Here is a 24,272-nt window from a genome sequence, read left to right on the forward strand (position 1 = left end):
AGTGTTCCCTTACATTTTGGAGCACTGTAGTAATAACATGCTTTACAAAAACATTTATAGAAAGTTACACCTTCTTATTCATTCCGGTTCTATACGCACCAGTTCATGTGAGGACTGTAGACATGAAAACGATGGGCACTTCATATTGGAAGGGATATGACCTGCCATCACACAGTTTAAATACACCTTCGTCAAATACATTTAAACTCAGATTTTCACAATTCCTGACATTTAATCCAAGTAAAAATTCCTTGTCTTAGGTCAGTTAGGATCACCACTTTATTTTAAGAATGTGAAATGTCAGAATAATAGTAGAGAGAATGATTTATTTCAGATTTCAGATTTCATCACATTCCCAGGGGGTCAGAAGTTTACATACACTCAATTAGTATTTGGTAGCATTGCCTTTAAATGATTTAATGTGGGTCAAACATTTTGGGTAGCCTTCCACAAGCTTCCCACAATAAGTTAGGTGAATTTTGGCCCATTCCTCCTGACAGAGCTAGTGTAACTGAGTCAGGTTTGTAGGCCTCCTTGCACGCACACGCTTTATCAGTTCTGCCCACACATTTTTCATAGGATTGAGGTCAGGGCTTTGTGTTGGCTACTTCAATACCTTGACTTTGTTGTTCTTAAGTAATATTGCCACAACTTTGGAAGTGTGCTTGGGGTCAATGTCCATTTGGAAGACCCATTCGCGACCAAGCTTTAAATTCCTGACATGTGTCTTCAATATATCCACATAATTTTCTTCCCTCATTGATGCCATCTATTTTGTGAAGTGCACCAGTCCATACTGCAGCAAAGCACCCACACATCATGATGCTGCCACCCCGTGCTTCACGGTTGGGATGGTGTTCTTCGGCTTGCAAGCCACCCCCTTTTTCCTCCAAACATAACATGGTCATTATGGCCAAACAGTTCTATTTTTGTTTCATCAGACCAGAGGACATGTCTCCAAAAAGTACGATCTTTGTCCCCATATGCAATTGCAAACCAGTCTATTTTTTTCTATGGCGGTTTTGAATCATTGGCTTCTTCCTTGCTGAGCGGCCTTTCAGGCTATGTCGATAAAGGACTTGTTTTACTGTGGATATAGAAACTTTTGTACCTGTTTCCTCCAGCAACTTCACAAGGTCCGTTGCTGTTGTTCTGGGATTGATTTGCAGTTTTCGCACCATAGTACGTTCATCTCTAGGAGACAGAACGCGTCTCCTTCCTGAGCGGTATGGCGGCTGCGTGGTCCCATGGTGTTTATACTTGCATACTATTGTTTGTACAGATTAACGTGGTACCTTCGGGCGTTTGGAAATTGCTCCCAAGGATGAACCAGATTTGTGGAGGTCTACAAGATATAATTTTCTGGAATTTCCAAGCTGTTTAAAGGCACAGACAATTTGGTGTATGTAAACTTCTGACCAACTGGAATTATGATACAGTGAATTATAAGTGAAATAATCTGTCTGTAAACAATTGATGGAAAAATGACTTGCACAAAGTAGATGTCATGCACAAAGTAGATGTCCTAACCGACTTACCAAAACTATAGTTTGTTAACAAGAAATTTGTGGACTGGTTGAAAAACGAGTTTTAATGACTCCAACCTAAGTATATGTAAACTTTTGACTTCAACTGTATATCTACACATATCCATTACTTCAATGCTTTACTGTACACATACTGTATGTAATCTGATTGGGTAAATACATACGTCTTTCTTCTCTCTGCGCATGATATCCAACGAACACAACAAAGCCTACAACGTTATAATTTATTACATGTGATGGCATGAATATGGAGCAAGAACAATATCATACTTGATTTACTAACAAACGGAAGGAACACAAGTGATGTAACATACAGAAATATACCCAGTCACACTGCAGATCAATTTGGGGTGTGGAGGTAGGAAGGTGTAAAGTGAAGGATCACCACACAGAACACTTCTTAATGACCTACCTCAAGTTGAGAACCACACAATCCAGAATCTAAATGAGTGGTTATTTTTATACATATTTGCACAAACATTGCATCATGGTAAGTTACCTGGAAGAGACGCTCTTAAAATGTATCAGATTATATAAGGATACTTTTGCATATTCTATGTGCATTTTCTTTTGTAAATCTGTCAAGGTTCATGTTATCAATGTTCGTTTCTATCATTAAGGTTCACATTAACAAAAAGTCAATGACAAATAGTAATACAGTGCATTCGGAAAGTATTCAGACCCCTTCTCTTTTCTCACATTTTGTTACGTTTCATCCCTATTCTAAAACAGAATCAATTAAAATATTTCCTCATCAATCTAAACAAAATATCCCATAATGACAAAGTGAAAAAAGGTTTTTAGAATTGTTTGCAAATTTATAAAATAAATCAATCAAATTACTTTACATATTTAAATATGTATTCAGGCCCTTTGCTATGAGACTTGAAATTGAGCTCATTCTTAAAATGTTTCTACAACTTGATTGGAGTGCACCTATGGTAAATTCAGTTGATTGGTCATGATTTGGAAAGGCACACACCTGTCTATATAAGGTTCCACAGTTGACAGTGCACGTCAGAGCAAAAACTAAGCAATGTCGAAGGAATTGTCAGTAGAGCTCCGAGACAGGATTATGTAGAGGCACATATCTGGGAAAGGGTACCAAAGAATGCTGCAGCATTGAAAGTCCCCAAGAACACAGTGGCCTCAATCATTCTTAAATGGAAGAAGTTTTGAACCATCAAGTCTTTCTAGAGCTGGCCGCCTGATCAAACTGAGCAATCGGGGGAGAAGGGCCTTAGTCAGGGAGGTGACCAAGAACCAAGAGCTCTAGAGTTCATCTGTTGAGTTGGGAGAAGACTTCTAGAAGGACAACCAACTCTGCAGCACTCCACCAATCAGGTCTTTATTGTAGAGTGGCAAGAAAGGATCAACTTTTCAAATAAAGGGCACATGACAGCCCTCTTGGAGTTTGCCAAAAGGCAACTAAAGACTCTAAGACCATGATTATCTGGTCTGATGAAACCAATATTCAAATCTTTAGCCTGATGTTGGATTACAGGCAACATCCGAACTGAGCTAAAGGGTAGAGTTGCCACTTTCAAGGTGTGGGACCCCGCTATTCCCTTCAGCGAACCATCAAACAGGAAAAACATTATTAGTACGACTAAGATTGAATTGTACTACTACAGCCTAGTAGACCTCTGGGAAGAGACAGTAGGCCTACAATGCTGACATATGCCACATTTCAATATCCTAAGTATGTAATAATCATCATGAAATGGCCTTGAAAGTGCCATAAATATAAGCCAACATAATTCATTATTTTACATTAATTTGTTTAACTGCATTGGTATGGGTTAATTGATAATAGTCCAGACTCGTTATAGTTGCAAATACCATGCATTTGCACCAGGGGAATTTAAACCAAACATATTTTATTCCCCCACATTTATTGATGAATGAATTTCCCATCATGAAAATGAATCCCTATCCACAATCAAATATCTTGATCGACACCGAATTTTTAAAAAATGTTTAAAAAAATGTTTTTACTCCAATCTGGCAACACATAAAATATGACATATCCCAAAGTATTAAGTGAAAAGAAGCATAGAAAACAGCATTGGTATTAATAAAAAAATAAAGAATCGTAAATCTACCAATATAAGTATTTCAGTGACAACCTGGATAACAATATTGGGTGGTTAACACGTTTGTTTTTATATATATACAGTATATAAACGAGGGAAACAAAAAAAGGCAGTGTAGAACATCATTGCCAAAAATGCATTGCTCCAATAACTTTCAAAAGATTGTTCTTTACTTTGCCCCCCCAAAATGTATGTATTTTCAGAACAATTAAGCCACACAAAAAAAAACACCTGAAATCTGCTGAAATGTGACATTGTGTTACATAAAAGTAGTTCCAATTGTTTTAACCCACAAAACAACAGTCTCAATGCCAACAGTGAAGAGGCGACTCTGGGATGCCTGGCCTTCTAGGCAGACTTCCTCTGTCCAGTGTCTGTGTTCTTTTGCCCATCTTAATCTTTTATTTTTATTGGTCTGTCTGAGATATGGCTTTTTCTTTGCAACTCTGCCTAGAAGGCCAGCAGTCGCCTCTTCACTGTTGAAGGCCAGCAGTCACCCCTTCACTGGTCTTTTGCGGCTACTATTTAATGAAGCTGGCAGTTGAGGACTTGTGAGGAGTCTGTTTCTCAAACTAGACACTCTATTGTACTTGTCCTCTTGCTCAGCTGTGCACCGGGGCCTCCCACTCCTCTTTCTATTCTGGTTAGAGACCGTTTGCGCTGTTCTGCGAAGAGAGTAGTACACAGCGTTGTACGTGATCTTCAGTTTCTTGGCAATTTCTCACATGGAATGGCCTTCATTTCTCAGAACAAGAATAGACTGATGAGTTTCAGAAGAAAGGTCTTTGTTTCTGGCTATTTTGAGCCTGTAATCGAACCCACAAATGCTGATGTTCCAGCTACTCAACTAGTTTAAAGAAGGCCAGTTTTATTGCTTCTTTAATAAGAACAACAGTTTTCAGCTGTGCTAACATAATTGCAAAAGGGTTTTTTAAATTTATAAACTTGGAAAAAATTATAAACTTGGATTAGCTAACACAACGTGCCATTGGAACACAGAAGTGATAGTTGCTGATAGTATGGCTATGTAGATATTCCATAAAAAATCTGCCGTTTCCAGCTACAATAGTCATTTACAACTTTAACAATGTCTACACTGTATTTCTGATCAATTTGATGTTATTTTAATGGAAAAAAATTCCTTTCAAAAAAATAAAAACATGGACTTTTCTAAGTGACCCAAACTTTTGAATGGTAGTGTGTGGTGCTTTTACTTTTCCATGTGTGGTGCTTTTTCTGTAAAGCATTTTTTTAATCGGACACGATGGGTAGATTACCAAGATGCTTATCTTTCATTTGCTGTTATTGGACTTGTTATTAATCTGTGACAGACAGTAATCTTGATCTGTGTCCCAGCAGAAGCAAGGCTCTGGGAATGGATATATGAATACAATCTGCATAATTGTCATCCAATCCTGAGTTTGGAAAGCCTGGGGGTCCCCACTCGCCTCTTACAAATTAGAATTTAGAGGGCCATCTGGGAATAAATTGTGTGTGGAATGTGCATACTAAAGCAAAGTGGAGACACAATGGTGGAGGTAACATGAACAAAGTTTATTCCTCAAGTCTCAGTTTTTGCTGATATTTGCAGCTTCATGGCACAAGGAAGAAAAAAAAGGTTTCCCTATATACTTATAATCCAAGATGGTGTAGCAGTCAGACGTCTTGTCGTGTCCCTTATATATATCGTTTTTTTTAAACATATTTTTCTTCGCATATCTTCTAAAACATTTTGCTAAACCTCAACTTCTAAATACTCTCCTGCAACCCGCCTCACCCAATGTAGCGCGGATCTGCTTTTTTTTCTAAAGTATTCATATTTACTTCGGATCTGGAACCCCTCAACTGAAGCTAGCCAGCTAACTACCAGCTATCAGTCAGCAAAACATTGCTTTAGCGGTCTTCAGCTAACCGGTCATCAGCTAACCTTTAGCTCGGAAAGCTCTCGCCAGTTCGAACAACGCGACTCTAACCAGAGCATAACGGACCTATTATTTTTTTTTACCCCCGGATTCCCACCGGATTCCCACCGCAAACGGAACATTTTCAGCTGGATCTTCACAACTAGCTAACTAGCTAACCGCAACCCCGGATGATTACTCCTGGCTAGCGTTTCCACACACTTAGCTTGAAGCTAGCCCGGCCAGAGCTCCTGTGCTACCACCGAAGCATACTCCTGGGCTACAATATCCGGACCCACGACCGGTCTATCGATGTCGCCGCATGAAGAGGCATAAACAGACTCACCCCATCGCGACGTCGCCCAAAGGCTAAATTTCTAGCCCTTGCTATCTCCTTGCTTGCTAATTTGGCCTGCTAACTGCTAGCTTGTTTAGCCCCGGTCCGCTAACTGCTACCTTGTTTAGCCCCGGCCTACTAACTGTTAGCTTGTTAGCACAGGCCTGCTAACCGTCTGAATCGCCGCGTCCCAACCACTCACTGGACCCATATTTACTTTCAATCTCTTTTCGATTTTTAATTCGTTTATACCTTCCGGTAACCTGCCTCACCCAATGTGATACGGAATCGCTATTATTTTTAATTTTTAGAACACACTCAAGAACCTCCAGAAGCTAACTAGCTACAAGCTATTTAGTCATTGTTAGCCACTGCTAGCGGCTTTTACCTTTTACCTTCTGCACAGCCAGCCAGTTTTTTTTACCTGGATAATACTCGCCAGTCCAGCTTCCCTGCCCCATCCACCGCTGCCCCCTGGACACTGATCACTTGGCTACCTAGCTGATGCATGCTGGACTGTCCATTAATCACGGTACTCCATTCTGCTTGTTTATGTTTTATCTGTCGGCCCCAGCCGCACTCAGTCTCTGTGTGTAATCCGACCCTCCCTGCGTAGTCAACGCCATTTTACCTGCTGTTGTTGTGCTAGCTGATTAGCTGTTGTTGTCTCACCTACTGTTTTAGCTACTGTTTTAGCTAGCTCTCCCAATTCAATACCTGTGATTACTGTATGCCTCGCTGTATGTCTCTCTCAAATGTCAATATGCCTTGTATACTGTTGTTCAGGTTAGTTATCATTGTCTTAGTTTACAATGGAGCCCCTAGTTCCACTCTTCATACCCCTGATACCTCCTTTGTCCCACCTCCCACACATGCGGTGACCTCACCCATTACAACCAGCATGTCCAGTGATACAACCTCTCATCATCACCCAGTGCCTGGGCTTACCTCCGCTGTACCCGCACCCCACCATACCCCTGTCTGCGCATTATGCCCTGAATATATTCTACCATGCCCAGAAATCTGCTCCTTTTATTCTCTGTCCCCAACGCTCTAGGCGACCAGTTTTGATAGCCTTTAGCCGCACCCTCATTCTACTCCTCCTCTGTTCTGCGGGTGATGTGGAGGTAAACCCAGGACCACATGTCCCCAGGCACCCTCATTTGTTGACTTCTGTGATCGAAAAAGCCTTGGTTTCATGCATGTCAACATCAGAAGTCTCCTCCCTAAGTTTGTTTTACTCACTGCTTTAGCACACTCTGCTATTCCTGATGTCCTTGCCGTCTCTGAATCCTGGCTCAGGAAGGCCACTAAAAATTCTGAGATTTCCATACCCAACTATAACATTTTCCGTCAAGATAGAACTGCCAAAGGGGGAGGAGTTGCAGTCTACTGCAGAGATAGCCTGCAAAGTAATGTCATACTTTCCAGGTCCATACCCAAACAGTTCGAACTACTAATTTTGAAAATTACTCTCTCCAGAAATAAGTCTCTCACTGTTGCCGCCTGCTACCGACCCCCCTCAGCTCCCAGCTGTGCCCTGGACACCATTTGTGAATTGATCGCCCCCCATCTAGCTTCAGAGTTTGTTCTATTAGGTGACCTAAACTGGGATATGCTTAACACCCCGGCAGTCCTACAATCTAAGCTAGATGCCCTCAATCTCACACAAATCATCAAGGAACCCACCAGGTACAACCCTAAATCTGTAAACAAGGCGTCCTCATAGACGTCATCCTGACCAACTGGCCCTCCAAATACACCTCCGCTGTCTTCAACCAGGATCTCAGCGATCACTGCCTCATTGCCTGTATCCGCTACGGAGCCGCAGTCAAACGACCACCCCTCATCACTGTCAAACGCTCCCTAAAACACTTCTGTGAGCAGTCCTTTCTAATCGACCTGTCCCGGGTATCCTGGAAGGACATTGACCTCATCCCGTCAGTTGAGGATGCCTGGTCATTCTTTAAAAGTAACTTCCTCACCATTTTAGATAAGCATGCTCCGTTCAAAGAATGCAGAACTAAGAACAGATATAGCCCTTGGTTCACTCCTGACCTGACTGCCCTCGACCAGCACAAAAACATCCTGTGGCGGACTGCAATAGCATCGAATAGTCCCCGTGATATGCAACTGTTCAGGGAAGTCAGGAACCAATACACGCAGTCAGTCAGGAAAGCTAAGGACAGCTTCTTCAGGCAGAAGTATGCATCCTGTAGCTCCAACTCCAAAAAGTTCTGGGACACTGTGAAGTCCATGGAGAACAAGAGCACCTCCTCCCAGCTGCCCACTGCACTGAGGCTAGGTAACACGGTCACCACCGATAAATCCATGATTATCGAAAACTTCAACAAGCATTTCTCAACGGCTGGCCATGCCTTCCGCCTGGCTACTCCAACCTCGGCCAACAGCCCCCCTGCAGCTAAAGCCTCTCCAGGTTCTCCTTTACCCAAATCCAGATAGCAGATGTTCTGAAAAAGCTGCAAAACCTGGACCCGTACAAATCAGCTGGGCTTGACAATCTGGACCCTCTATTTCCGAAACCATCCGCCGCCATTGTCGCAACCCCTATTACCAGCCTGTTCAACCTCTCTTTCATATCGTCTGAGATCCCCAAGGATTGGAAAGCTGCCACAGTCATCCCCCTCTTCAAAGGGGAGACACCCTGGACCCAAACTGTTACAGACCTATATCCATCCCGCCCTGCCTATCTAAGGTCTTCGAAAGCCAAGTCAACAAACAGGTCACTGACAATCTCGAATCCCACCGTACCTTCTCCGCTGTGCAATCTGGTTTCTGAGCCGGTCACGGGTGCACCTCAGCCACGCTCAAGGTACTAAACGATATCATAACCGCCATCGATAAAAGACAGTACTGTGCAGCCGTCTTCATCGACCTTGCCAAGGCTTTCGACTCTGTCAATCACCATATTCTTATCGGCAGACTCAGTAGCCTCGGTTTTTCGGATGACTGCCTTGCCTGGTTCACCAATTACTTTGCAGACAGAGTTCAGTGTGTCAAATCAGAGGGCATGCTGTCCGGTCCTCTGGCAGTCTCTATGGGGGTGCCACAGGGTTCAATCCTCGGGCCGACTCTTTTCTCTGTATATATCAATGATGTTGCTCTTGCTGCGGGCGATTCCCTGATCCACCTCTACGCAGACGACACCATTCTATATACTTCCGGCCCGTCCTTGGACACTGTGCTATCTAACCTCCAAACGAGCTTCAATGCCATACAACACTCCTTCCGTGGCCTCCAACTGCTCTTAAACACTAGTAAAACCAAATGCATGCTTTTCAACCATTCGCTGCCTGCAACCGCACGCCTGACCAGCATCACCACCCTGGATGGTTCCGACCTTGAATATGTGGACATCTATAAGTACCTAGGTGTCTGGCTAGACTGTAAACTCTCCTTCCAGACTCATATCAAACATCTCCAATCGAAAATCAAATCAAGAGTCGGCTTTCTATTCCGCAACAAAGCCTCCTTCACTCACGTCGCCAAACTTACCCTAGTAAAACTGACTATCCTACCGATCCTCGACTTCGGCGATGTCATCTACAAAATTGCTTCCAACACTCTACTCAGCAAACTGGATGCAGTTTATCACAGTGCCATCCGTTTTGTCACTAAAGCACCTTATACCACCCACCACTGCGACTTGTATGCTCTAGTCGGCTGGCCCTCGCTACATATTCGTCGCCAGACCCACTGGCTCCAGGTCATCTACAAATCCATGCTAGGTAAAGCTCCGCCTTATCTCAGTTCATTGGTCACGATGGCAACACCCATCCGTAGCACGCGCTCCAGCAGGTGTATCTCACTGATCATCCCTAAAGCCAACACCTCATTTGGCCGCCTTTCGTTCCAGTTCTCTGCTGCCTGTGACTGGAACGAATTGCAAAAATCGCTGAAGTTGGAGACTTTTATCTCCCTCACCAACTTCAAACATCTGCTATCTGAGCAGCTAACCGATCGCTGCAGCTGTACATAGTCTATCGGTAAATAGCCCACCCATTTTTACCTACCTCATCCCCATGCTGTTTTTATTTATTTACTTTTCTGCTCTTTTGCACACCAATATCTCTACCTGTACATGACCATCTGATCATTTATCACTCCAGTGTTAATCTGCTAAATTGTAATTATTCGCCTACCTCCTCATGCCTTTTGCACACAATGTATATAGACTCCCCTTTTTTTTCTACTGTGTTATTGACTTGTTAATTGTTTACTCCATGTGTAACTCTGTGTTGTCTGTTCACACTGCTATGCTTTATCTTGGCCAGGTCACAGTTGCAAATGAGAACTTGTTCTCAACTAGCCTACCTGGTTAAATAAAGGTGAAATAAATCAAATAAATAAATACTTGGCAAGGTTCTTGCACAGCTTGTGACATCACAATAAATAATTGCAAGGCAAGGAGGCATGTGTTGCAAGGGGAGATTCCTTAGCAAATACCACACTGTGGGAACTTAATCCGCTTTAGTTGACAAAAAACATTGTCCCTTATCCGTTTGTAAATATTGCTGACTGTGCTGTGATAGCAGGTTTAGTGGAAGAAAATATATTTGTTTGTGTTTTATAAAAGAGGTATTGTCGCTGGGTGAGTTGAATTAATGCAGTAGGGCAGGCTCACTAACCACAGGGACCGGCATGTTTGCAGGAAAGGAAAGACAAACGGACAAACAGACACTCACTGAAAATCTACTGTTCTCAAATTGGCATGGGACCAGCTGGTTAGTCCCCTAAACACGCAGCCACAGGGACTCCAGATTGACTAAAGAGTTATCTGACTGTAGAACAGATAACATGGAGGGTAAACCAAAAAGCAAATGCCTTTAGCATAGTCTATGTTATCAGGCTAAATAAGGAGGGATTTAACAGTGAGAAGAGTGATGGATCAGGGGAAGGCCCTGCAGTGTTCTGAGGGCCTGATAACAGTAGCATTTAACAGATAAATGAATATCACTTGCCTGGGAGAGTGATCACATTTCAGCATGCAGTGAGCACCATACTCTACCACTGCTACCCTAATAAACATCCTCTACCTAACCTCCTCACGGACTACCACAGGCTATATAACAACGCTGTCCCCTGAGAGAGAGAGATAACCCATCTCTCAAAATCCAACAACATACATACCAACTGGTCTTGAAAAATCCACTATACATTTGGTAAGTTAGTATTTTAATTTAGTCATCATTGCTTTGGATGGATTTACAGAGGACTGTTCGGCTTGATGTGGGAAGCCAAAGAGCACGATCCTGGGTTCTAAAACAGCGTTTTCTGTTGAAACAGCACAAATCAGACCGCTGCGGTTACAGAAAGGGAGAAACGCCATCCCCTAATGGACTGAGTCACTCTCCTGCTTTTCTCTGATTAAACTAATGACCCATTAGAACCAGTTTAAGAGGCACTTTACTCTGTCTCCACTCTGCAGGCAAGGAATGCAATATATAATATAGAATGATGTGTGGTGAGGCGCAAGAGGACAGAAAGAGAGAGTCCCTGATAGAGCAGTGCCCAGTCCCCAGCAGAGTGACACTGTTTGTGACAACTAAGTGACAGGAACCACTGTCCTTCTGCTGATCCTACATGGCACTGCATTGATATGCAGCATAAAACAATCTCACACACTCTCCGGCCACAGAGAGGGACTTCATGCTGCTGTAACTGATGTCCCATGAAGACAAGAATCTGGATCATGGCATCGTAACTCTCTTGCGTTGTGCTTTTAAAGAAAGGACTGTCCAGACTGCAATCAAAGTTGATTGTTGTTTATTCTGACGATAGGCACAAAGAAGCACATTAGATGTGCAGGATAACATAGTGTGTTGATGGCTGTAGATTCATAATTAATGTGTTAGCATGGAGATAACTGTGAATTAGCTGGGAGCTAATGCGACCATGACAATTAAAGCAATAACATACAAAAGCACATCCCAGGAAACCCCCAAAATCAAACAGGTACTGTACTCATATACAGTATATACATGTCAGGAAATGTACATTGTAAATATGAAAATAGAATATAGTATTTCAGAACGTGACCTAACACTTGAATAGAAATATCAGAATGGGAAGAATTGATGTTTGCGATCTCCCTCTATCTGCAAGCATGACCAATTGCATAACACCTTACTGATATGTAAATTCAACAAAACAACAGGAATACATAAACATAAAATACATATTTCTGCAGTGGCAAATTGACCAACCCTGTTGAACTGCAATGGTTTGCTTGGCCTGCTTCATTTCTTTGTCTAATTTACATCTGGGGAGATTTCACACTCAAACGTCTACAAAGCCCACATAAAAATAAAAATAAATGCCAACAGTGATGTCCAGCATCCAAATAGATGGGTTAGCTGACAATGTCACAAAAACGATGTGCACACTTCTAAGGGGCAGAAGACAGGGAGCTTTTGTGATTCTGGATAGTCAGAAAGCTACCAACAAATGACAAGAAACTGCCATGTGGGGAATCGTAAGTGACTCCTTTTAGCTAGATTCCTCTTGTTCTTGATACCAGGTCTTGTTTTGAAGTATTTTAACCAACAACTGTAACATTGTATTTAAGAGACAACAAGTGCTCATTGCTCAAATGTATTTCTGTTTTCAGTAAACATTGGAGAAGAAATATAGTTTACATGTTGTCAACAATCTAAGCCAACCCCATCTGTTTTGCCCCATAGTTGCGCAAGTGCCAGTTTTGTTGCTTAACAGTCAGGTAGCCTAGTGGTTAGTATTGGGCCAGTAAACAAACGGTTGCTAGATCAAATCCCTGAGCTAACAAGGTAAAAATATGTTGTTCTGCCCCTGAACAAGGCAGTTAACACACTGTTCCTAGGCTGCCATTGTCAATAAGAATTTGTTCTTAACTGACTTGCCTAGTTAAATAAAATGTTTTAATAAAAACAACCAACCTGTCAATTTGAATTGATATCTCTGAGTCCAGTAAGATACATTAATACATCTACATTAGATTCACCAGCCTGGTCATGTAGGGAAAAAATGCCTAATTTATTTAAAAGAGTTGCCATGGGGAATGGCATTCATGATTAATGTGGTGGTTGATTATGCAACCAATTGACTATAATTCACACCCAGTGAAACCTGGGCCAGACTCCTGGCACAGGGGGAGATGTAATTAATAATAGATCCCCCTTTCCCTCAATCCAAAGTAAAGGAGCCCAAATAAAAGGCAAACTTCAGGGATGAAAAGGGATAATTTCTTCACAATTAAACTGCAAAGCTGTCCTGCTGGTGTTGCTGCTGTACAGTAGCATTGTCATTGTCTGCCCCTGCACAACTAGTAAATGAGGAACATTAAGATAACGGAGGAGTCCATTCCCTTAAAATGTTATCAGATTGTAATCTGAGGACATTCACGAGGGACATGCATTGTTTATGTTACAGTAAGGCAAGCGAGGATGGCTTGAGGTTAATTAAATAATAATACAGTCAGACAATGTTCGTGCAGGCTAGTGTCTTCACGGAAGCCCTCGTACACAAGATTTTTAAGAATCCAATGATAACATTAATATTGTGTTACATGTAAATAAAGTCCATGTTTGCATGATCAGCCTTAGTTTACTCACAAACCTGCTTCAAAACAGAATATCACTTGTACCCTCTTCTAAATCAAATCAAATTCAATGCAATGAAGCAAAAGTCTGATACACTATTCTTACATGGCATGCTTCTACGTAGCTTCAAAGCTATAGGACAAAATGTAGGAATTGAAGAAAAACTAGGTTGTTATCAGTTAGAAAGCCAAACAACACATTGTAGCTCCAGGTACAGATGTATGATCTTAATTGAATCATTCTTTTGTTGCTGAGAATTTTACTGCACAGCACAAAATGCAAATCTTGTAGTGTATTTGAGTTTAATTAATGCTTCTAAAGTTTGTAATTTCCACTTTGAAATTTCAGACTTGATTTGTCCTAATGAAAAATGTATCATCTACTAAAAAAATGTCCATTAATTATAATCTACATTATTAACATTTCCTGTTTCTGCAGGATTATTTTCCTTGCTCAAATTAAGACAATACATCTGTAGAGCCTCAAGGAGACCAGTTACATAATCATGTGCACAAGCACTTACAATTCATGACATAATAACTTGTTTAAAACGGTATAAATTCGAAAAAATAAATAGCAATATTTACACTACATTCCATTACACTGCCAACAGGAAATCAAGATTGGAAATATCTCAATGGCTACTAAATTAACTGCATGACTGCTTAATTTCCTTGAAGAATCTGAAGCGAGAGCTATTGTGACCCATTTCAGGAAACTAGGCTTATGTCGGAAGTAGAGGTCAACCGATTTATCGGAATGGCCGATTAATTAGGGCCGATTTCAAGTTTTCATAACAATCGGTAATCAAAATTTTCGGACACCGATCATGGCCGATTACATTGCACTCCACGAGGAGACTGTGTGGCAGGCTTACTACCTGTTATGCGAGTGCAGCAAGGAGCCAAGGTAAGGTGCTAGCTAGCATTAAACGTATCTTATAAAAAACTATCAATCTTAACATAATCACTAATTAACTACACATGGTTAATGATATTACTAGTTTATCTAACTTGTCCTGCGTTGCATATAATCGATGCGGTGCCTGCTAATTTATCATTGAATCATAGCCTATTTCGCCAAACGGGTGATTTAACAAGCGCATTGGAGAACAAAGCACTGTCGTTACACCAATGTGTACCTAACCATAAACATTAACTCCTTTCTTAAAATCAATACACAAGTATATATTTTTAAACCTGTATATTTAGTTAATATTGCCTGCTAACATGAATTTATTTTAACTAGGGAAATTGTGTCACTTCTCTTGCGTTCTGTTCAACAGAGTCTGGGTATATGCAGCAGTTTGGGCCACATGGCTCGTTGAGAACTGTGTGAAGACTATATTTCTTCCTAACAAAGACAGCTAACTTCGCCAAACGGGGGATGATTTAACAAAAGCGCATTTGTGAAAAAAGCACAATCATTGCACGAATGTACCTAACCATAAACATCAATGCCTTTCTTAATTAAAATCAATACACAAAAGTATATTTTTTTAAAACCTGCATTTTTAGTTAAAATAAATTCAGGTTAGCAGGCAATATTAAACTAGGAAAAATTGTGTCACTTCTCTTGCGTTCAAGTCAGGGTATATACAACAGTTTGAGCGACCTGGCTCGTTGCGAACTCATTTGCCAGAATTTTACGTAATTATGACATAACATTGAAGGTTGTGCAATGTAACTGGAATATTTAGACTTATGGATGCCACCCGTTAGATAAAATACAGAACGGTTCCATATTTCACTGAAAGAATAAACGTTTTGTTTTCTTAATGATAGTTTATGGATTTGACCATTTTAATGACCTAAGGCTCATATTCCTGTGTGTTATTATAGTATAATTAAGTCTATGATTTGATAGAGCAGTCTGACTGAGCGGTGGTAGGCCGCAGCAGGCTCGTAAGGATTCATTCAAACAGAACTTTCAAGCATTTTGCCAGCAGCTCTTCGCTGTGCTTCAAGCATTGCGCTGTTTATGACTTCAAGCCTATACATTCCTGAGATTAGGCTGGCAATACTAAAGTACCTGTTAGAATAACCAACAGTCAAAGGTATATGAAATCCAAGTGGTATAGAGAGAAATTGTCCTATAATAACTACAACCTAAAACTTCTTACCTGGGAATATTGAAGACTCATGCTAAAAGGAACCACCAGCTTTCATATGTTCTTAATTAAGTTCTGACCCCTCGACAACATTCCGCTGAAAAGGCAGCACGCGAAATTCAAAAATCTTTTTTAGAAATATGTAACTTTCACACATGAACAAGTCCAAAACAGCAAATGAAAGATTAACAAGATGTTTATCTACCCATCGTGTCCGATTTCAAAAATGCTTTACAGCGAAAGCATAACATATGTTAGGTCATAGACAAGTCAAAAAAACACAGCCATTTTCCAACCAAAGATAGGAGTCACAAAAAGCAGAAATATAGATAAAATGAATCACTAACCTTTGATTGATCTTCATCAGATGACACTCATAGGACATCATGTTACACAATACATGTATGTTTTGTTCGATAATGTGCATATTTATATCCAAAATGTTTACATTGGTGTGTTACGCGCAGTAATGTTTTGATTCCAAAACATCTGGTGATTTTGCAGAAATGCTCACAATAAACATTGATAAAATATACAAGTATTATTCACATAATTAAAGATAGTCTTCTCCTTAATGCAACTGCTGTGTCAGATTTTTTAAAAACTTTACAGAAAAAGCATAATCTGAGAACGGCGCTCATAGCCAGAGATATTGGCTATTTTGGAGTCAACAGAAATAACACCATAAATATTCACTTACCTTTGATGATCTTCATCAGAAGGCACTCCCAGGATTCCCAGTTCGACAATAAAATGAATGATTTGTTCCATAAAGTCCATAATTTATGTCCAAATAGCTACATGTTGTTAGCGTGTTCAGCCCAGTAATCCATCTTAATGAGGCATGAGCACTTCGTCCAGACAAAAACTCGAAACGTTCTGTTACAGGTCGTAGAAACAAGTCAAACGATGTATGGAATCAATCTTTAGGATGTTTTAAACATAAAACATCAATAACGTTCCAACCGGAGAATTCCTATGTCTGAAGAAAAGCACTGTGTCTGAAGAAAAGCACTGGAACAAGAGCTAACTGTGTCGGGAACATGCGTTACGTGCTCGTCCTCCAATAATCGGTATCGGCATTGAAAAATCATAATCGGTCGACGTCAAGTCGCCTTCACAGGATAGCCGTTTGAACGTAAAAAATATTTTAAATCAAAATGCGTGTTTTGCCAGAAATGCCTTCTCGAACATGTAAAATGTTTATGCTATCTGTAAATACGAGTAAAATTTGTCAAATTAGGTGCTATTTGTTTAAGCCACAGAAAAAAGAGAGCAACCTTCCTGCTAGCCATGATTGGCTGAGATAATGAGTGTGCTGGACATGCTGAGAGATGAGTTTGGATTGGTCTGCCATATAGCATTCTTCTGTCTATTTGAGCTGGCCAGTATGTGTAGGTTAATCCTGTCTAACGCTGCTTTTTTATGTATTGCGTATTAAAACTTAATGTAAGACTCCAGTATGCAAGTATCCAATTCAATAGATCACTGCAACAATTGTTTCACTCTCTTCTGAGTGTCCCAGAGCGCAGAATAACTGATGAATTTACGAATGCTCAACACCGGTTGAATATGGCCAGTTTCAGTAAACGTTGGCAAAATAGCTAAATTAAACTGTTGCCAGGAGCATAATTACAGTCAACAACGCTCTGGAAAACATGAAAACATCCTAACCAGCTCTCCTAGGGCGAGTAAAATGGTCAGAGTTTGGGCGGGAGCTAAAGCTTAAGATGTTTCTTATAGCATTACACACAGTCAGTGTGAACCAGAGGGACTTGACACAGCAACAATGGGCCAAGCAAGCTGTACATTCAAAACAGAAACGACACAGGATATATTATTTAATGAAACCATGATTGACATGGTAATGGCCCGAAAGTATTGGAGAAAAGTTGAAAAAACTGACCCCTCTGATGCTGTACGTTAAATTGTGACGTGTCGTGACGTAACGTACAACACGCATAATGCAACTCATTCTGTGTCGTAAAGCCTCTCTCCACCAGGTGTAGCGCTTCTGTCGTGGTTTAAAAACAAGAAAGGGACAAGGTAAGGGGGATACCTAGTTAATTGTACTACTGAATGCATAAATTTTTGCGTCATCAAAAGCCGTGACAGGCGCTGTTTACTTCTGAAGATAACTTTAGCACCGCCCTAAAAACACGTCCTAAAAACCCGACTCAAATTTGACACAAACCTTCAAATAGGTATGAGATGACACATTATATAAACTCTTTATAGTGTTTTATTGACATTTTAGAGGTGATTTTGGACAGATCGGGTGAAAAAAGCCATTTCCCCATACAGCTTATCTCCGCCTTTCCCTATCACGCAGTAGGTTTCTCTTCCCCACCCGCCATTTTTAAAAAGACCAGACAGAGCTCATTGCCTTCTTCAATCATGCAGAGATGGGCAGCATGAAGGTCTCATCAAAGATTTAGCTGGAAAGAGGAGAAATTGTGCTTTACAATGGTATTCATATTACAGTTGACCTGGAAGTATTCCGTTTTTGGGCGCTAAAATAAGATCAATTGTACATTACAGCGCAATGTACAAAAGTGTGTTAGCTAACTACAGTACTCCATGGATTGGTATTATGGTTAATTATTTAGCTGGCTAGCTAGCTAGCTACATGTCTAAACAAAATAACCCAAGTTAAAGCATGCTGTCAGCTAGCTAACGTTAGATGGCTGGCTAGTTAGTTAACATTACGTGTACGAACTGTGTGTAGGGATGTTCTCAGAATGCCATTTCGCATCTATTGTGTAATAATGCTAAAATATTTGTATCTGGAATTTGTCTTTCAGCATCAGTAGGACATGCCTGACTCTCCTCCACCGGTCATACAAAAATAATAATATTCCATCAAAAAGAGAGCTGGCCCAAGCAAGCACAGGTTACATCTGAAGCATGAGGACTTGTAGCGAGTGGTGAACTCCATCAACAACTATGCAGAGGCTAATGCAATAATATTACCAGGACGCCACCCAGGACACAAACGCTTTGGTGGAAAGCTGTTGGTCATCCCATGTGACAAAAAACATCCTAAAGATTGATTCCATACATCGTTTGACATGTTTCTATGAACTGTAACAGAACTTTTGACTTTTCGTCTGGACCTTGTGCTCGCGCCTCATGAATTTGGATTACTGTGCTAAACGCGCAAACAAAAAGTGGGTATTTGAACATAAATGATGGTCTTTATCGAACAAAACAAACATTTATTGTGGAACTGGGATTCCTGTGAGTGCATTCTGATGAAGATCATCAAAGGTAAGTGAATATTTATAATGCTATTTCTGACTTCTGTTGACTCCACAACATGGCGGGTATCTGTATGTTTGTTTTTGTGTCTGAGCGCTGTAGATTATTGCATGGTGTGCTCTTTCTGTAACGTTTTTTTGAAATCTGACACAGCGGTTGTTATATTGAACAAATATACATGTATTGTGTAACATGAAGTCCTATGAGTGTCATCTGATGAAGATCATCAAAGGTTAGTGATTCATTTTATCTCTATTTCTGCTTTTTGTGACTCCTCTCTTTGGCTGGAAAAAGGGCTGTGTTTTTCTGTGACTAGGTGCTGACCCAACATAATCATGTGGTGTGCTTTCGTCGTAAAGCCTTTTTGAAATCGGACATTACATCACGTTTATCTTTAAAATGGTGTAAAATACTTGTATGTTTGAGGAATTTTAATCATGGGATTTCTGTTGTTTTGAATTTGGCGCCCTGCAATTTCACTGGCTGTTTGCGAGGTGGGATGCTAGCCCACATATCCCAGAGAGGTTAAGTCAGGCAAGCTGAAGAAGCAAAGAGCAGCATCTCCTGCTTGTTCAGAGTCAGCGGTCTGTCTACCAGAAGATAGTTGCTGACTGTAAGACCACCTGTCCAAAACTGCAGTTGTCTCTTGGGGCCACTACCGGACCAGCAAGCAAAGACATCAGGATGCATTACAGCTTTGATGTTGCTCAACAAGTTATCAACATTTCATCCGTTATACTGATAAAGGACATAGATAGATAGATATACACTATGAAAATATATATATGGGAGGCAGGCAAATAGCTTTCACTGAGCTGTGTAAAGACAGACTGACAGGGTTGAGACAATTAATTGTAATTTATCTTAAATTGTTTTGTTGTTTACAGGTGCACTATCCTTCTGATCCTATGCAGCCAGGTCCCATCTACTTTTTAACTCCTCACAAGTATGGTTTGTTTGGTGGCTGCTGTGAAGGAATACTACAACAAGTCAACTACTTGATTGATCAAAGCATGTCATCCAGCAAAGGCAGCAGCGCAGTCATCAACAACATGCACCATTTCAACTACGGAGTTGGGAAAACACGTGTGGACCTGAATTGTGATGTGCAGTGGCCAAAACAAGAACTGCAGTGGCCAAAACAAGAACACGTTTGTGCTCTGGTATTGTGCCTAGCGGACCATGCGCAAGCTCCACCACAGTCTGGACCTTCACTTCCTGATCACAGGCCACATCAAGTTTGCCCCCGACTGGTGTGTCGGCCTCACCAAGCAGCACTTCTGAATGACCAGTAAACACTTTGTCTGAGACTGCTGGTGTTGTGAAGGACAGCACTGTGAAAGGGGTGATACAGTGCTGGTGGAAAGCTATGGCTGGCAACAACAGCTGACTCTATACTTCAGGCCGTTGCCACAGATCAAGCAGTAACAACAATTCAGGTGAAAATCATTTTCATTGTATGAGGTTATAGTTCTTATATATACTTGGGAGGTGAATTGATGTTGGGCAAGGTTGCAATGTCTTCTGATTTTTTTGTTGTTGTTTTTATTCCTTGTCTTACAGCTTCAATGCGCTGCAGCATGGTGTTGTTGTCGCCAATGCGGACATCCTTCTTCCCATAGATGGTCGGCCTGTACAAGCACCACCTGGACTGGACACAGCTAGACAAACTTATCTTTTTGGAAGATTAGGGAGATTTGCGACGAAGAGACTATGGACATCACATGCCCTGCACCAAAGTCAAGGACAGGACAGAAACAGGCTCTCCGAATGTAGATTCCCTTGTTCATGCGTGGTTCAGATGGACCAGTCATCAGTACTATCTGTAGTGCCTCTATTCAAATGACACTCTCCAAACACACACATCATACATTGCTGCTACTATTTTTTTTAATCCTGCAGCTCAGCCACTTTACCCCTGATTGTATACATATAACTACCTCATCTATCAGTGATATCGTTATTGATATTGTTGTTGGACATACTGGATGTTATTTTATTTATATTGACACTATTTATTTCTGATACTGCTACTATGAAAGTAACCATTTGTCTGTACCGTTTACATCTTCTGGAGAGACAAATCCACTTACCAAGACTTAGCAAAATATGGATATATAAAATGAATATTGATATGTTTGGTCATAACATGATTTTGTGACATACCACAACAATATCATGTGACCGTATCATGAGTCCACCACATAAATATATGGCGCATTGACGTGGCAGAATCAGAATCCTTTAGGTAACATTTATTAATAAGATGTTTTATTAATTTTCATAAGCATGCTAATGTGGGAAAGTTACTTGGGCCCAGAGAGGGGAGAGGTCGGGTTAGTCTTATCTGCGAATGTGTCTGTAACTATTCCTAAACCATGTGAAGGCATGGTGTGATTAATGAGGAACCAGTTAGCTTGGCTCCACAATGTCTGTGTGCCAGTCACTTCTCTCTGTAAGCTTGTCCAGGAGGGGTTGTATTTTTTATAGGAGTGTCTAGAAATTGATAATTGATATATGCCATTGGATGAGGTAATGTCTGGGTCCTAAGTGGTACCAAGAACGAGATCAGAGCTTTGTTTAGGAGACCAAACTGAACGATAATTTCTAGCCAATGATGTCTGGCTATGGGATAATCCTCTCTGGAGTAAAGTCTTTCTTTGTGTAATGTTCCTAAAGACCTGTGGTTTGTCATGTCGACTAGGGGGTGGATCTTTGCTATAAAGGATCTCAGTTGCCATTATGTTGACAATCTCAGATAATTAATTTATGGACACTGAATTGATCTGAGAGTCACAGGGCTATGGTGAAGCTCATATAATTAAAGATGGACTATGATAACTCTGACTTGTGTGTGGTTTGCTCTCTCATGATTTGGTAATACAGGACAATTCCACGATAGCATGATTCTATTTATGTACTGTACATGTCCACCTCACTCAGGTTTCAACTCAGGTTGCATGGCCTTAACTTATGTATGGAATACTATGTGATAAGTGCGTGTGTAACAGTCTATAAAGTATGCTAATGTGCTGCTGTGAAGGCATTTGGGCAGTTGTGTAAAGTACTACTTAAGTATTTTTTGGAGGTATCTGTACATTACTATTTATATTTTTGGCAACTTTTAATTTTACTTCACTACATTCCAAAAGAAAATAATGTATTTTTTACTCCATACATTTTCCCTGACACCAAAATTACTCGTTACATTTTGACAGGAAAATAGTCAAATTCACACACTTATGAAGATAATATCCCTGGTCATCCCTTCTGCACCTGATCTGGCAGACTCACTGAACACAAATGCTTATTTTGTAAATTATGTCAGAGTTTTGCAGTGTGCCCCTGATTCAATATAAGGAATCTGAAAATGATTTATAATTTTACTCAAGTATGACAATTTAACACTTTTTCCAACACTGGATGTGGCTGGGGTCATCTAATATTTATCAAATATTTCTATCTGGACACTTTGTTTTGACCTGGACTTTTTCCTTATTGTAGGCTACTAAAACTTTTTGTCTTAATCTTTACTACAGTACTCACTGTTTAGCACATGACCTCACATGTGAATCATTAAAGAGATGGTTGGGGCTGGCTTAAGATGGTGTGAACAATGCTGAATGGGTGTAGACAAAGGAGAGCTCTCCAGTTGGTACCAACACATTCAAATGCCCTTTTCTCAAAAGTAAGTTTTCAAGTTTATCACCAGTCAAAGCAGAATTACTTTCCCATTGTTCCTCAAAAATGCAATGTATGATATATAATTTTGTAGCTTTGAGTCTCTACTTTTATCCAATATAAATATAATCCAATATAAAAACTATTTCCAATTTTGCTACATAAGACCATTTTGAGCCAGTCGGTCACATTTGTGACTCACCATCTGGATTCGGTCTGATGTAGCAACATTTGAATGTCTGTTTTTTACATTGGATAAAAGTAGAGACTAAGAGTTACAAAATGGTATATCATACACTGCATTTGATGAAACAATGGGAAAGGAACTCTGCTTTCAAAGTTGATCAACTTGTAAACTCACTTGAGAAAACCGTCATTCAATGTTTTGGTACTACTATTGGGGAGCCCTTCTTTGTCTACACCCATTCAGCATTATTCACACCCTCTTAAGCTTTAGCCCCACCCATCTCTTTAAGGGTTGATCCGAGCATTCTGTACTAACTTGCCAACTACTTCCAGACATCTAAGAGAGAGAGAGAGAGAACAGCTCACTGAATATTACTCACCCTAGCAGAGCTGGTTAGGCTGTTACAGTATGTTATCCAGAGCATTGGTGACTGCAACTGTGCTGTCAGATTGTCCATTCATAAATTCAGAGCGTTTTGCATTCAGAGCACACACTGGACGCTCTGGCCAATAAGTAGGGTTGTTCTGAAAGCTCTGACCTCACAACTGCAGTCAAGCACCCAAGCTAACTGGCTAACATTGGCTAGCTACTTCCAGACACATAATGAGAGAACACCCCACTCTGACCATTTTACTCCCCCTAGCAGAGTTGGTTAGGCAGTTCTCATGTTACCCAGAGCGTTGGTGACTGTGACAGTGCTGCAGGCAACAATTGAGTTACGCTTTTTTGCCGTTTACTGACACCGGACATATTCAATGGTGTTGAGCGTTCAAAAATGTATCAGTTATTCTGCGCTCTGGCACAGTAAGACAATAGTCTTTTGCTCCCTTACGGCTATTCTTTAATGGAAATGCGTAAAAAGACGTTACAATGCTGTAGACACCTTGGGGAATACGTGGAAAACGTAAGCTCATTTGTAGCTCATTCACAACCATATAAGGAGTCATTGGCATGAGGCAGTTTCAAAAAATGCGGCACTTCCTGGTTGGATTTTTATCTGGGTTTCGCCTGTAACATCAGTTCTGTGGCACTCACAGACAATATCTTTGCAGTTTTGCAAACGTCAGAGTGTTTTCTTTCCAAAGCTGTCAATTATATGCATAGTCGAGCATCTTTTCGTGACAAAATATCTTGTTTAAAACGGGAACGTTTTTCATCCCAAAATTTTAATAGCGCCCCCATAACTGGTTTTAAATGGCTGCTAAAATGATAAATATTGGTTATAGTTATCATTATCATTTTTTTGGGGGGGCAAGGAAAATATTGGATATCAGTATCGGGCCAATTCTTTTATCGGTGCATCACTAATTAAAATGTATGCTTTACATTCTGGGTGTGTTTAGAACGCATGCATGCATAACTATACTTAGGAATATCAGTCTCTGAAGGTCATTCAGCAGGTCTATGGGTGAAAATGTGTTCATTTACATCAATTAAGAGTGCATTTTATGACACAAGTGATAATAGATTCTGACAGCCTGGTGTTTTTTTCACACCACCTTATAGACACATCACATCATTATCAGATGTAGGATACAGAAAATATATCATTAG

This window comes from Oncorhynchus tshawytscha, linkage group LG21 (genome assembly GCF_018296145.1).
Source record: "Oncorhynchus tshawytscha isolate Ot180627B linkage group LG21, Otsh_v2.0, whole genome shotgun sequence".
NCBI classification, from domain to species: Eukaryota; Metazoa; Chordata; class Actinopteri; order Salmoniformes; family Salmonidae; genus Oncorhynchus; species Oncorhynchus tshawytscha.